This window comes from Montipora foliosa, chromosome 7, assembly GCF_036669935.1.
Source record: "Montipora foliosa isolate CH-2021 chromosome 7, ASM3666993v2, whole genome shotgun sequence".
Classification (NCBI taxonomy): Eukaryota; Metazoa; Cnidaria; class Anthozoa; order Scleractinia; family Acroporidae; genus Montipora; species Montipora foliosa.
This window is the reverse complement of record NC_090875.1, coordinates 7,633,196-7,640,695: the sequence shown is the minus strand read 5'-3', so window position 1 is coordinate 7,640,695 and position 7,500 is coordinate 7,633,196. Positions and strand designations below refer to the sequence as shown.

General features: G+C 39.1%; 2 pseudogenes; one reads left to right on the top strand and one right to left on the bottom strand.

The window, feature by feature from the left end:
* The window catches only part of LOC138009819 (uncharacterized), a 188,327-nt pseudogene that overhangs the window by 165,139 nt on the left and 15,688 nt on the right, over positions 1 to 7,500 (bottom strand).
* The window catches only part of LOC138011091 (uncharacterized), a 1,656-nt pseudogene continuing 1,390 nt past the window's right edge, over positions 7,235 to 7,500 (top strand).

Below are 7,500 nucleotides of genomic sequence, written 5' to 3'. Positions count from 1 at the left end.
TCTTGGACACTGTTTTGTATCAAGCTGAACAAGAGTTTACAGGTATGAAGATTCTTGCTCCTTGGGTACTACTAATTAGCTGTTTGGTACTCAAACTGATAGAGTTCATTCCATTTGATTTCAAAAGCTCACCCAATCAAAACAGGGTTTTTCAGTCACTGTCATCCAGCCTCGTACATGTATGTAACCCACTTGAACAAAGTTCATCCAATTCGAACTTAATCGAATGTAATCCAATCAATAGTTTGTCATTTGGTGAGGTGGGTTCAATTATTTCGATTTGTCGTGGGTGAGATTCTGTTTTTTACTCTAAACTAGAATTAACGAGGTCTCTAATATTTTGTTTGTAGACAGCCAGATGGTGTTTATTGGAAAGACCAATGTCCAAATCCGTAAAGAAGATTTTGATTATGCGAAGGCAGGTGGCAAACCAACAACAATGGCTCTGCGGTTCGTCGATAAACTGTTTACCAAGGAGACTCTTTCAATTTCCATGGTACATGGCACAAAAGAGTTTACATCTCTTGATCCAAAGACAATGGCTGCAATACGATGTAAGATATACTTACTGTGTTGAAACAAAAGTGTTCACCGATGGCAAACGAAAATTAATGGCTAAATTTTCTTCAAAGCAGCTATTTTAGCTCGCAGAAACCATTCTTAAGTGTTTTTGATTATGCGTAGCCAAGTTAAAATGAATGCCAACCTTGAGAATGTCGGGCCGATGTTTTCAAGTTCTCCCATTGACTTAGTGTGGCTTATTTTTCTCTTAAAATTTAATCGATTTTTATCTCACTGCAGTGATCCAGAAGCATTTAAGAATAAAAAAGTCACTAAATTTTTAGTCAAATTCCCATGACACTGCCCCTTTAACTCAGCCGTTTCCTCATGTGTGCGGTGAGATTTTGGTGAGGTTTTCGCATGTTTGATATTGTCCTCATGCTTATCAGGTCAGATAACAGGCTTTGTTTATTTTTAGGTGAAGTGACTTCATCGTTTTCCTATCAGTGCCGCAATACAGAGGAGATGAATCGCATGTGGGATCAGTGCAAAATAAGTATAGGAAAGCGCTGCCAAAACCTGAGGAAGACTCAGGGGAAATAGGACCGAAGAAATTTGGACGCACGAGTCAGGGGCACCCAACGTCAATTTTTGGAAAATATCTGTTCGAAAGACGATTTGAGATCTAGAATTTTCGGAACATTTGTTATAAAATTTCTTGCTTGCCTCCCTGTAAGTTTTGATCCCTATAATTTTCGGATCACTAGACTTTCAGCTAGCAAATCCCAACAGATGAAAAATTGTTAGGGGATAAAAATATGCCAATATCTACCGTTTAATACCAAAAAACGTTTAACAATGGTATGTTAAGTGGTTTTGAACCATATTCTCTTTGGGTGCCCCTGACGAGTGTGTTTCTGAGCATGTGGTTGGCAACTGCCAGATTTACTAATCGTTCATAGTGCATGCATGAGTAAACTCAAACTTACGTCTACTTTCCACTAGCAATTGCTGTAAATTAACAATCTTTAATTTCCTTCTCTTAACTTCAGTGATAAAAAATATCCTTGGATAACATTTATATTAAATAAGTATTCTTTCTTTTTTTTTTAATATTTAATAAGTATTCTAACGAAATTGTCAGGTGGTGGTTCTACGAACAGTTATATTTCTTATGCAAGCAAAATTTCCCCGCGTTAAATTACAAGCGGCAGTCAAGGGTTCAATTCATCTGATGAAGGGACTTATGGAAATGGTAACATTATTGTAAAATTCCGTGATTAGTATCAAAGGTTTGACTTTTCGAAAATATTTGTCTAAATCTTAACATGGAGAAGTATCAATATCACCTAGCGCATCTAGCAGAACTTACACGTTACAACAAACAAACGAAGAGAAATCTGAGTGATTATGAAAATGGAGGCGCATTACCAAACCCAAAACAAGACAGATAACGAAAATACCTTGCTGAATTGGACATCAGCCACGTGTCGTCAACGGTTGTTGTTCCCATACATATTGCGGGGGAGCTTGAATCTGTGGTTGGGCTTTTCCTTCTTGTAGCTCAAAGGGCCAAAATTAAAAAAAATAACCTACCGCTGGAACTGCACAGCATTACTTGGACAGCATAATGGGGGAAAAAAACATGCTAATATGATTAAATAGGCAAACGATAGCCCACAAAAACATGGCGGGGGACGAATGCATGAACACTGACATGTGGAAAGCATGCCAACGCAGAGTGTACAGCACATTAATTAACACAGTGAAAATAGATCATGCATAGAGCACGAGAAAAATGCACGCGTAATTCTCAAGCCAAGAAGCTCAACGGACTGCTTGTAGTTTACATTGATAAAGCCATTTGAATCCCCTTGGTCATGAAATCCTCATGTTGAAAGAATTAATGTCCGCTTGTGGTTTGTGTGACGTTTTGCGTGACTCATCTTTTGTATACAGCCTTGAAAACGGGCTCTCTCTCTCATTTGAGAACAGAGAGAGCCTGGGTTAGATGGACGGAGGTTTTTATTAATCTTTTACAGTGTATTTGGAGGGTTTAGCGAAAGAAGAGCATTTCAACAAGTTTTGAACGTGCCAAGAAATTACGCAAAACTACTCTTGGTTCCTTTGCCCAGGCCAGGGCGTTAATTAAGCTTGTCACGAACATAAACGTGGGAATTTGGGTATCCAGGCTCGATGACTGATTGTTAAGGATCAGTGGCTGATTGGATACGTTATGTTGTTTTTTCGGGGGTAATAAAAATAAATTCACAAAGTAACAAATATCAAGCACCTCACTGTAGGACCGAGTTCTTTAGTTCTTCAGTATATTTTCTGTAGTATGTGTATGCTTTGTCCAAAATCACTGCAATTGTAGCGGTTTTGCAGAATTTCACTGCTCGTTCATTCCACTATTAGTGAGCACGACTTTTCGCTGATATTTCGCTTGTTCGAAAATTCGCCTCTTCAATTTTTCGAAATTTCGCTGATATTTCGTTTTCTTTAGCGCGAATTTTCGTTGATATTTCGCTTCTTCGAAATTTCGCTTCTTCGATTTTTCGAAGCCTTGAGCGAAATTTCGCCGACTTCCATGAAATTTCGCGAAATTTCCAGCGAATCTTCGACGAATTTTCGACGAATTTCGATGAGAACAAAGCGCGAATTTCGTCGAAATTCGCTCTCATTACTTTTGCACAGTACTGTAGCACTCGCTTACTGATTAAGCCTAAGCGTGTGTTTCAGTAATTACAGTAGGTCGAAGCACTCTTTCAAAAATTTTAGTTGTCAATTTGCGGTTAGCTTAACTACACTTTTTATGAGACCGTCTGAGGAATATAGCAATAGCTCGTTTACTGATTAAGCCTAAGCGCTCTGGAAAATCAGTTTTAGCTTTCAGTTTATGGTTTGGTTAACTACACTTTTTATGAGATCGTCTGAAGAATATAGCACTCGTTTAAAATATTAGCTTTCAATTTGCGGTTTGGTTAACTACACTTTTTATGAGATCGTCTGAACATTATAGGACTCGTTTGCTGATTAAGCATAAGCGCTTGTTTCAGTGATTAGGTCTTATATATTTATCACGTTCTTAAGGCACTAAAACCACTGTCGAGCCACCAAGCCACTCTTATATATCTACTTCGCTTTAAAGGCACTAAAACCACTGCCGAGCCGGCGAGCCACCGAGCCACTCTGTTATATATCTACCTAGTTCTTAAGGCACTAAAACCACTGCCGAACTGGCGCGCCGCCGAGCCACTCTGCTATACATCCCTTTCTCGTTCTTTCATCACTGAGCGTAACTGACGAGCCGACGAGCCACTCGAGAGAAATAGACCTTGAAAAGTGGCCCTGTATTCTGTAGTTGCTCACGCGACTGCCAAGCCGGCAAGCCAGCCCAAATAATAAACCGGAAAAATTGGCCCTGTATTCTGTAGTTGCTCCTAAAAACGGTTCACAAAGATTTCCACTTGCATATGGAAACAAAAAAGAACTACCGTACTTATTCGGCTACAAGCCGAGACCCCAAACTTCTTACGGAAAAAATCAACTTGATTGACACGAATTGTAAATGCATAATACTCGGCTATAAGCCGAGACTCACTTTAGGTCTTGATGCGTATTATCGACTATGGAATTTTCGTAATTTAAAATACAAATTGACATTGACTGAAAAATTATACTCAAAGCAATCAAATGAACACGAAAGATAAGAAACAAATAAGCAACGTGATCGTGACGTGACGAATATTATTAAACAATTGTTGACCTCACAGGAAACGTGTCTTCGTGCAAGCGAAGCGTTTTATAAAAAGTTATTCGACTGGAAACCTTACAACCTCGCTCTTTAAACTTAAAATAGTCGCCGAAGCAGAAGCTGTAGAAAATAACTCCGAGATCGCCGGAGAATACGGCATCAGCGAGTCGATGGTTCCGTCGCTGGAGGAAAGATAAGTTTACACGATCTGTGATGGTGCAATCTCGTTCCCAGACTCCTCGTTCCTTCGATGGGTAAACCAGGCTTGGCGCGATATTCCCGAGGAGATGGGAAGGCGTTCGTTCAATACTTGTGGTACCTCTATAACGCACTCGACGGCACAGAAGACGATGCAGTCTTCGACGAGAATCGATCCCAATTATACAACAACACGAACGGCTCCTTTACGAACCACCAAGTAATAAAAATCCATATTACACCGACAACAACTTCTCTTCATTTTACAAGTAATTTAGTTCGGCTTGTAAGTGAATACACGTTCATTTGTTAGTGTTTTAATTTGCTGAGAAAATTCTTTTTATCAAAAATACTCGGCTATAAGCCGAGACCCCTTCTACCGCTTCAAATTTGCCCAAATTGAGGGAGGATTTGTGTAAAAATCGCTCGGCTTATAGCTGAATAAGTACGGTACTCATACTGTAATTTCAGTCTTTAATTTACAATATACAATTTCAAAAACAGTTCACAAAGATTTCCACTCGTCTACCGCACGAATGCGTTCATCAGCTTGCGCCTTTGTTTTCAGTCCCTAATAGGTTACATATATATATTTTTTACATCATTCAAAAATACAGCAAACAAATGCTCGTTTCTATGCATATATTTCCACATAAATTCTGCCAAATAGATAGAAAATAGATGTTTTCTAACTCCAAATTTCGGTAGTTTGCATTTCGCTTGTCTCCAGTGACCTTCGATTTTGTTGGTGTTGTCGCCATTTTCATTTACAAATTCTTTTGAGTGGTTAACTGTTCTGTGGATATAACCGTGTTCCTCCAGCTTACAATACGCTTTCCAGCAGTCTGATACAATAATTGTACCTGGCTCAATCCATTTCTGAATAATAGGCAACAGTGTTGCTTCATCTCTTCTCTCAACTGCCACTAGGAAACATTTCCTGCTGTCTTCCTCTATACCGCCGAATACCCATTGTCCTTCCACATGATGTCCTCGATGATACTTGCTTTCATCAATCTGCACAATCTTTCCCTCTCCCCCTATTCTCTCACTATTTTCGAGCAGAGTGATTTCACATACTTCCCGACAAAAGCTATGCCAGTCGACACCGGTACTTTCAGCCAGTTCTAGCTCGTGTTTTATCTGTGCCTGATCAAGGTCTTGACACCACCAATACGTCAGTTTAAGAATCTCTTCTAATGTCATTTTCCTTTTTTCAAACCAGCTTCCTTTCCTGATAGAAATCTCCGACTTGTGCCTTTTGCCCTTTTCTTGCCTTCTACATCCCCACTTGAACAAATCGGATCGATCCTCACATCCTGCCAAGCCCATTTCACAATCGCAGATGGGACACAAACGTTCTTTTGCCAATAGACCTTCCTCCATGAACCAGTCAATCAACATCTCTTTATCTACCATAAACCGCACTAAGTCATCGTACCGCCACTTCTTGTGTTGTTTGTTTCAGCCATAGCTTCCTGTTTCCGAAATTCCGCACTGCGTTGCTTGCTCCACTTTACCTTTCGGAACTTCTGGAATGGTTTCACCAATTGCGGTGGCTTGTCGAGGCCGTTTTGATCCTATTGCAACTTGAACTGCCTTCTCAACCATACTTCTTAAATTTTCCTCAAAATATTCGTCTCAGCACTTTACTATTTTTGCTACCACGGACTTGAAAATAGTATGTCGCACTACAGCAAGACCCTTTCAATAGTTAGTTATTAATATCGCATCAACTGTTTTAAATTGTTTTAAAGCGAACTGTAACACCGCGCCTCAAAGCCACTACTGATCAAAGCACGTGCTCATTTTCACGCCAGTTTTTACTGTTTTAATCTACTAGAGCGCTACGCATGAATTTATTCATCTTGTAACGTTGCACACTGTTACTGTATTGTTTCCATGGAAAGTGATCTCAACTTCACAATCGGTAATTTTAATACGCGGCTAAATAAAGCGACTAATGGACAGCCGTTTTTATTTTCCCCTTGTCACATTTCTTTGTTTATGTTTACGTCGGCATACTTATAAAACAACTGTTATGAACAACGTTAATTTTCATTATCATATAATCTCCGTTCACAAAAGCAAACCTGCCCGACATGAAAGAAATCAAAAAGTTTTTGAAATCGCATATTAATTCGCCCTTCAAATTCCTTGAAACACTATGCATCCTCCTTTGTTTTTTTTAATTTATCAATTGGTCACAAATAAAAACACAATACTGATGGATTTTCACTATTTATATAGCTTTTGATCTTGCTCTGAGTCACTTCTAAATTTCTTTCTAAAGCCAACCTTACACCCACAATTAATTTTCTCACATTATTTGACCCATCATCCGATACATGGATTAAATGAAAGTTCCCAAAGGACTCCTAATTACTGACTCTTTTGCAAAGACGTGTGCGTGTGACATACTATTGGTCAATGCTGTTATGCGACACAATGCGCGCATGATCATATTAATGGAATGCGCGCAATATAAGTGATTAAATTATATTAATTATACAATGCCATATTTACTTTCAATAGCAAGCCTGCCTTTTCGTTGGTCCAAATATAACTTACGCAAACTTTAAACTACAGCTTTCCACTGACCACGCTTCACTCAACATCACCAGCTTGATCGTGATCACAATTGTTTTAACATTCAATCCAACTGCTTCGGCATGTATGCGCTTTCGAAACTGAACAAACAGAACGAACAGACGTTGGTGAATATGCAAAAGTGATTGAACGAGATGCAATTTCCTTACGACAGACTTTTTAGTTCAGATGTGTGCAACTAGTTGCGAAGGCTATTTCGTCCCATCGCTTTTAACAACTACAGCCTTCGTTCTGGCGTCCAATCAAGCAACAGTGCAGACATTAACGCACAGTCAGCCACTGAATATCTATACATTATTTGTTGGATATCCAGGAACAGGTAAATTCCCTGAATTCTCGTTACCTACAATTGCTAGTAATCTTTTCATGTAACAGTGTACTGATCATTCCAATTCCATTTTCACAACCAGCACTATTATAGTCTGTAGCTAGAA